Source organism: Nansenia antarctica, assembly GCF_963989245.1.
Source record: "Nansenia antarctica genome assembly, chromosome: 1".
In the NCBI taxonomy this organism is placed as follows: Eukaryota; Metazoa; Chordata; class Actinopteri; order Argentiniformes; family Microstomatidae; genus Nansenia; species Nansenia antarctica.
Window position 1 is genome coordinate 21,483,751 of NC_137674.1, and position 8,812 is coordinate 21,492,562.

At 40.4% G+C, this 8,812-nt stretch overlaps 1 protein-coding gene across 1 annotated transcript in view; it reads left to right on the forward strand.

The window, feature by feature from the left end:
* Positions 1-8,812, forward strand: part of tet1 (tet methylcytosine dioxygenase 1) — a gene marked incomplete at both ends in the record, with an annotated part of 70,619 nt that overhangs the window by 43,750 nt on the left and 18,057 nt on the right. The window lies entirely within an intron of this gene.

The following is an 8,812-nucleotide window of genomic DNA, read 5'->3' on the forward strand; positions in this document are numbered from 1 at the left end:
ATGACAAAACAGCCAAAACTGCGCCTGCACCACTTACCCCAGTGGAACTGCCAGGTGGACCATGGGAGAAGGTGGCCATTGACATTGTTGGTCCCTTTGACTGTGCGACATGGGACTGCCGTTATGCTATTACACTCACAGACTATTACAGTAAGTGGCCAGAGGTGGCGTTTGTCTCTACTGTAACTACAGAGGCGGTTATTAGCTTCTTGACTACAGTGTTTAGTCGTGAAGGTAACCCTTCCTTCCTGGTCTCTGACAACGGATGTCAGTTTACCTCCCATGCTTTTGCAAGCTTTCTGGGAGAGAGAGAGATAAAGCACCTGCGTTCCAGTGTTTATTATCCAAGAGCCAACGGGGCTATTGAGAGATTTAATCGAGTTCTCAAAGAGTGTATTCAGACGGCTGAGAGAATGCACAAGCCATGGAAACATGTAGTAACAGAGTTCTTACTGAACTATCGCGCTACGCCGCATGCTACTACAGGAGCTACTCCCTTTGAGTTGCTGAGGAACAGAAAGATGCGTACAAAACTAAATGTCCTCCCTGTCTCACAACAAATTAAGTCACATGAGAAAGTGCAGGAGACAGTGAGACGCAAGCAACAGGAGAGTAAGGAGTACACAGACAGAATGAGGGGAGCGAAAGTGCCCATGTTCCAAGTGAATGACACCGTACGTGTCCGCAGACCGGAGCATGTAAAAAAGGGATCATCAAGATTCACAGAACCGCTGACAGTAGTTAGTAAAGCAGGACAGAATACATACCTGCTCAGTGATGGTCGAAAATGGAATGCATCCAAGCTTACACGCTTCCCCAAGGATGCTCTGTCTGGCACCAGTGGTGAAAAGGAGATTGAGCTAGAGGAGTTCATGGGGCCCGAGACAGAGAATGTGTTTAATGAACCAGGTCCAAGAAGGAACCTGAGAGTCAGAAACCCACCTAGGTGGCTGGTAGACTTTGTGCCGTAGAGAACGTACAAAAAGGGTAGGATAGAACACAGTTCTAATTTAGTACAAAAAGGTCCTACAATGCAATGACAAAAGTGAATGTTCATTTCATGTTTCACTGTCATAAACTGTTTATTGTTGTTATTCATTATGCTGATTCATTCATTTTCATTTCCTTCGTTTTCATTTTATTTCAATTGTACTGACACCAGTCTACAGAATATTGCATTCGTTGAGGACTGTAATCCCTTTAAGAAAGGGGGAAATGTTGTGTCCTGTTTATACCGCCAGTGGGCGCTAGTATGCAAGTGAAGTATGCAGTGACGGAAGTGATGTATGCACTTCCGGAGGTGAAGAACGGGAGTTGAATAAATGGCGAATTGAACAGCAGCAGCGTGTCTCCCGGTCTCATTCTTTTACTAACTACTTTATTACTACAGAATACCACAGCTACCTAGCTAGCTAACAAGCTAACACTTGTTTGGCTAGCTGGTACACACAAACACACTAAAATGATGCATGAAACATATTACAGTATGTTGCATGTTTAGTAGGTCTGCAACAGATGTATTTATTCATTATGTTTTATCTTTGACAACCTATTTCTTCCTCGCACCATCTCCTATTCGTTTTGTAGAGGGGTGGCATGATTGTGGTGAGCACAGTTTCAGTGGTTTGAAAACTGATGCTAACAAATGCGCTATCTTACTCACAAAACAACAAATAACTGTTTGGCTATCCTAAGTAAACAACACAAAATCCTAGTAAACAACACATGTAACTCACTAAAACTTACCCAAGAACACAGCAGAAGGTCTGTCTGCAGACGACTGTGCATGAATAGTGGCAGTTCAATGTCTGACATTCCGTTGTCTTCTTCGTCATCGTCAGATTCGGAGTTCGGAGTTCCCGTTCGGAGTTTTCATTATGTATAGTCCAATATTAAGGAGTTCATTAATTGCCTACTGTCGATATTTCTGCCTGCTTATGAAATTCTGTTGATAGCATTAGCGAGAGCTTCAGCATCCATCTTGTAAACTTGTCAACAAACAGCTCCACACACATGGCTCCTTAACATACAGCTGGGATGGGCATGGCTACACACACTGCCACACTAATATCCCCCACCTGACTTTGATAACTAACTGTAGGTATTTAGTGAATGTAAAACTGTTGGATATGATATCGAGTGGGTTCTTCATCGCTTCAATTTTCGTCCTATGCCAAAAACCGGAAAACATTTTTTTGCACAAGACTTGTTTGGCTCGATTGCGAGCTTTCACAATTGCCGAGATGGGGACCTTTTAATGAAACCCTGTCACCTTTGTTTCCAATCATAGTTCCTCAAATATTGTTTATTATTTTTCTTGAGATTAGGACAATACAACAAGAAAGACATACACACATTAATACCCACATCACAATCTGGGAAAAACAAAACAAAACAAACAAAAAAACACAGAAAAACCAAATAAAACAAAAACAGCAACAAAACAAAACAGCAACAAACAAAACCAAACGAAACAGAACAAAAAACAAAAACACAAAAAAAGAAAGAAAAGAAAGCACCAAATAAACAAACAAAACAAAAAAACACACACAGGTGCTACCAGAGGGCAAGACAAACAAAATACATGTTTACAATATTTTGATAAGTAAAGATAGGGCATAGGTTGATTGTGATACAAGTAGAGCGCCTTGTCAGAAGTGAAAATGTCCATAGAGCTCTCTGTATCACCCAGAATTCCCCTCGTTAGCTAATAAGTTCCCCACATCATTTTGCTGGACATATTCCAAAAATGGTCACCATATATTTTTAAAGGAGTCTTGTTTACCTTTAATCATGTATGTCATCCTTTCCATTGTTAAAGAGGATGACATTTCCCTAAGCCATCGGGCAATACTGGGCCTGTTCACATTTTTCCAAGCCAAAGCTATTAACCGTTTTGCTTGCAACAGGCTCATATTTATGAGTGTTTGTTGATATTGCTGTAGACGAAGATGAGTTGGGTACAACCCCAGGATAAACACTTTAGGAGTGAGAGGTAAGGAGACCGATGTTATCTGGAATATCATTTGAGATACCTCCTTCCAAAAATCTTTGATCTTTTCGCAGTCCCAGAGACAGTGGGATAAAGTACCTTTACATGTATTACACTTAAAACATACATCTGGATTATTGTTATTAAACTTATTTAATTTAACAGGGGTCACATACGTTTGCATCAGCCAGTTGTATTGTAATAGCTTTAGTCGTGTGTTCACAGTCTGTGTCTGAGCCTTTGTGCATATACTACTCCATTCGTCCAAAGTGATATCCTCCTGAAATTCTTCCCTCCAAGCATTTAGTTTGTCTATGGACGAGTCTGATGAGCCAGTCTCTAGCATGATATATATAGCGGATATTCTTCCCCTACCGTTACAATTGGACGATATGGTTCTTTCTAAAGTGGACAGTGGGGGTTCTTTTAAATAATCATTCTGGGCAGTTGAGAGGAAGCTCCTTAGCTGCAAATATTTAAAAAAGTGTTAGCAATAAGTTGTTCAAATGACATGAAAGTACTTTCTTTATACAAATCTTGTACTTTCCTTAAGCCCTTACTGGCCCATATTTGGAAACCCGAATCTTCTCTCCCTGGAGTGAAACTTTGATTTCCCCAAATAGGAGTGAAACCTGACGGAGATTGTGTTTCACCAAGAAATTTCCGCACATCATACCAGACTTTAATTGTGTTAAGAACAAAGGGATTGTTTGTTTGTTTTCTCAGTTTCTTAATATCCGCTGAGTAAATAAATAGATTAAGGGGTAGTTTCGGGGTAACAGAGGACATCTCAATATCTAGCCACGAAGGGATGTAGTCAGAACTAAAGTAATACATAGTAGAGCGAAGCTGAGCAGCCCAGTAGTACCACTGGATATTAGGCAGGTGGAGACCTCCTCTGTCATATGGAAGGTACAGTAAGGATAAGCGAACTCTGGGGCGTCTATCAGTCCATATGAAAGAAGTGAACATTCTTTTAAGCTTTGTAAAGAGCGATGTTGGAGGTGGCAAAGGAATATTCTGAAATAGATACAACAGCTTTGGCAGAACATTCATTTTTAGAATATTGATCCGACCAATCAGGGATATAGGTAAGGATGACCACCTATCTATCGATTTTGTTATGGAGTCCATGATAGGGTCATAATTAATTGAGACTATGTGGTCAATCTCTGGTGTAATGTGAATACCAAGGTAGGTAAAATCTTCTCTTGTATTAAGAAAAGGAGTGACATGTATAGGACAGAGTCTTTCCTCCTCCTTCAGCATCATGATTGAGGATTTTGTGTTGTTTATTTTATATCCCGAAAAGACCCCAAAGTCTTTAATCAGGTCTAGGAGTACAGGTATAGAGTTGTTTAAGTCTGTAAGGAACAAGATGACATCATCTGCATAAAGGGCAATTCGATGGTCCGTCTTGTCTATACTAATGCCTGGTTTCCAATCATAGTTAGCTAGATTACTTACTTAGCTAGCTTACTTTTACTAATCAAATGTACATTTTGTGATATAGAGGCAGTGCACGCACACGCACCGTCTCCTCTCAGCTGTCCTGCATCGCGCATAGCCCGCAGCGCAGAGCGCATATGTCTAATTGAGTCAACTGGTATTATGCTTATCACCAAGTTCTCCCATACTGTGCTTATGGACTAGTATAGTATGTTTATATTAACGGTAATGAAGTGCTTTAGTTGGCGAGCGCACTTGGTGATGGTAAGCACTCGTAATATAGGTTGACACACCATACATCTGCCATATCATACCTCCGTCCCACATGTATTTATCATCATATTTTAAAATATAAAACGGCAGTCCCACGCGCCCGTCCCGCTCCAGTTCTAGTAGATTGCGCAACCAGGGAATCGCTGACATGTGTGAAAGGGAGCAACGTGGGAATCTACCGGCATTTCGTTCTTGTGTGTAGTACACATAGTAGACATAGTAGTACTAGTAGTAGATGTAGTAGTAGACATAGTAGTAGACATAGTAGTAGACATAATAGTAGTAGTAGTAGACATAGTAGTACTAGTAGTAGACATAGTAGTAAACATAGTAGTAAACATAGTAGTAGTAGTAGTAGTCGTAGTAGTAGACATAGTAGTAGACATAGTAGTAGACATAATAGTAGTAGTAGTAGTAGACATAGTAGTAGATGTAGGAGCCATTTTAGTCCTACATGTTATTTATGTTAATAAATCACTCTGTCTTTTTTGGATACTGTTTGTTTGGAACCTACGACTCACCCAATGTAGAGACTATTTGGATTATTAAATCAAATCAAATCAAATCAAATTTTATTTGTATAGCGCATTTCTTACAAGATGTAACTCAATGCGCTTCACACAATGAAAATGTTCAGTCAATCAGTCAATCAATCAATCAATACTGACAGAGCCGCGAGCAGGTAAAAGTAAAAAACCTGTATACTATGTAGCCAGGAAAAAATTCCCTTGCAGCCCTCTACCAATAGAGCGACTACTAGCCAGTTTGCTTACCAGTACCCAGCGGTCCAGGGGAGGCCAGGACCACCGGCACAAAGCAAGCAAGCAAGGGCAAAAACCTGTACACCATGTATCCAGGAAAAATTCCTTGCATATTATCGGCGTACACACTGTCCATAAATTTTGTGTTGTATTTGCATCGTTCTGCATCCAGTATGGTCACAGGTCCTGCCAAAAGAGAAACTTAAGCACAGTTATGATGCAACAACACAATAGAGACAGTAAAGATGACAGCAATACAACCTGATGGTGGTCCTGGTACACCCTTGTACCGGTTCCAGTACTGCTCTAGGTGCTATTTGGAGCTGACAGTGCCTCATCAGCACCTGGGTCCATTTTCCTGTCAATACAAATCTCAAAAACACGAGTATGGTGTAATGGCCTAGTGATCCTAGTTCTATAATGTCCAATGTCTCCCTTAGTATCAAAAGGCGACATTGAATAAGTAGGTTTTGAGGTCACGCTTAAAAATGTCCTGAGTTTTAGACAACCTCAGGCCCTCAGGTAGGGTGTTCCACAATCTAGGAGCATATATGCTAAAAGCGGATCCTCCAAATCTCTTTGTCCTAGCCTCTGGCACTATTAAAAGTTCCGTGCCACTAGACCGTAGGGGTCTAGCTGGTGTGTATCTTATGAGCATGTCCACCATGTAATTGGGTGCATCACAGTGAAGTGATTTATAAACTAGTAAAAGGATCTTAAAGTCTATTCTATGACTGACAGGGAGCCAGTGTAGTGATCTCAAGACAGGTGTGATGTGCGCTCTCCGTTTGGTCCTAGTAAGGACACGAGCAGCAGCATTTTGAACCATTTGTAGTCTATTTATCATTTTTTTGGGGAGACCTGTCAGGAGAGCATTACAGTAATCTAGCCTACTAGTAACAAACGCATGCATTAATTTTTCAGTGTCTGCCTGGGAGAGAAATGATTGTACCTTAGTGATGTTTCTTAGATGGTAGAAGGATGTTTTAATAGTGTTATTAATATGAGTTTCAAAATTTAGATCTGGGTCAATTATGACACCAAGATTCCTGGCCTGACACTTAGTGTTAAGAGCTAGTGTTTTCAAGTGTGCAGATAATTTCTCTCTCCCAGTTTTCTCGCCAATGATCAATACCTCTGTTTTTTCTTGATTGAGTTGGAGAAAGTTTTGTGTCATCCAAATATTAATATCGGCAATACAGTCTATCAGGTGGTCGATCATCTTGTAGTCGTTGGGAGTTACTGAGATATAAAGCTGAGTGTCGTCAGCATAGCTGTGGTAGTTAACGCTATGCTTCTTGATAACAGAACTGAGGGGTAGCATGTATAGGCTAAAAAGCAACGGTCCTAAAATGGACCCCTGGGGAACTCCACAGGTTGTGCTATAATTTTTTGACTTATGGTCACCAAGGGCTACAAAGTAATCACGGTCAGCCAGGTAAGTCCTGAACCAGTTTAAGACCGGACCTGAGAGGCCAACCCAGTTTTCAAGTCTCTCAATAAGTATGGAGTGGTCTACCGTATCAAAGGCTGCACTTAGGTCTAAGAGTACAAGAATTGAGAGTTTTTTCGAGTCTGCATTTATCCTAAGGTCATTAGTTACCTTAAGCAAAGCGGTTTCTGTGCTGTGGTATGATCGGAAACCTGACTGAAGTGGGTCATACCTATTATTTAGGACTAAGAATTCATGAAGCTGTCTATACGCTGCCTTTTCTAAAATTTTGCTTAGAAAAGTGAGATTGGATATTGGTCTACAGTTTTTTGGATCAGAAGGATCTAGGTTACTTTTCTTCAGGGTGGGTCTAACCAGGGCAGTTTTTAGCGCCGCTGGAAATATCCCTTTAAGTAGGGAGTGATTTACAATGCCTAGTATGTCATCAGACACAGATTCAAAAATGTCCTTAAAAAAGGTGGTAGGAATAGGGTCAAGAGGACACGTAGACGGTTTAAGCTGTGACACAATTTTACCTAGTGTTTCCGTACTAATCATGGTGAACATGCTCATAGTCATGTCATTAAGAAGCCTCTACAGCAGACATAGTAGTAGACATAGTAGTTAGACATAGTAGTAGTAGTAATAGACATATTAGTAGTAGTAGTAGTAGTAGTAGTAGACATAATAGTAGTAGTAGTAGTAGACATAGTAGTAGTAGTAGACATAGTAGTAGTAGACATAGTAGTAGTAGTAGTAGTAGTAGTAGTAGTAGTAGTAGACATAGTAGTAGTATACATAGTAGTAGACATAGTAGTAGTAGACATAGTAGTAGTAGACATAGTAGTAGTAGTAGTAGTAGACATAGTAGTAGTAGTAGTAGACATAGTAGTAGTAGACATAGTAGTAGTATACATAGTAGTAGACATAGTAGTAGTAGACATAGTAGTAGGAAAGATCACAAGGCCAGAGGAGGTGAGGGCTGCTTCTGAGATGAATACTATATCAATGTAAATACAGTGTGTTGAAATGACCGTGGCACATTGACGGGGTAATACAGTGTGTCATTCAAGTGTCTATTGCCAGGAGAAGAGCTCAGTAGACTCTCCTCATTCAGTAACTGATAGACAGGATGCCTAGAGAGGTGTGTGTTTGGTCTGTAGCAGAGCATAAAAAGATAGATATTTTAGCACCTTTGTTCAAAGTGAAATACATTCATGCAGTATAGGGTGATGGTGATACGTGACCTTTCACTCAGTGTTGTAAACTAGGTGTGATCATCTATTTGAGTATGTCAGTTAGGCTTCCTATTAAAGACCTGTTTTACTGGCTATGCTGTATCTGCTAGGAATGAGTATCAGGCCTACATCAAACACACAACTGTCTGTCACAAATATCACCTAGATGGCTGTTGGTTGTCATATGTCAGACAGTATGCTGGGTAGTGTAGTAAATGACATGTCGGTTATTGCATTTTAACAGGAGTTCAAATGAGGTCAACAAGAATGAAGCAACTCTATCTACTCACCTCCAGGCAACCTGCTGTAGTTAGGCTAATTTATTAGTTTTACATAAAACTGTATGTGTCTCACACACACACACACACACACACACACACACACACACACTTCACACATACACACACAGTCTAGGCTCTGCAAATGATTTGGAGATGTTTTAGCTCCTAATTGTCTTGGTACCCTGTGTGGTGTTTTGATCTTTTTGCTGCGCTGAAACATTATTTTATTTTATTTTATTTTTTAGCTAATGAAGGACCTTCATGCCTTCCTCTCTCTCTCTTTCTCTCTCTTTCTCCATCACTTTCCCTCCCTCCTTCCCATCTCCCCATCTTTCCCTCTGAACCACTCACACTTAGCAGCAAAAGGCACAGAGTGTAGTGAAGAG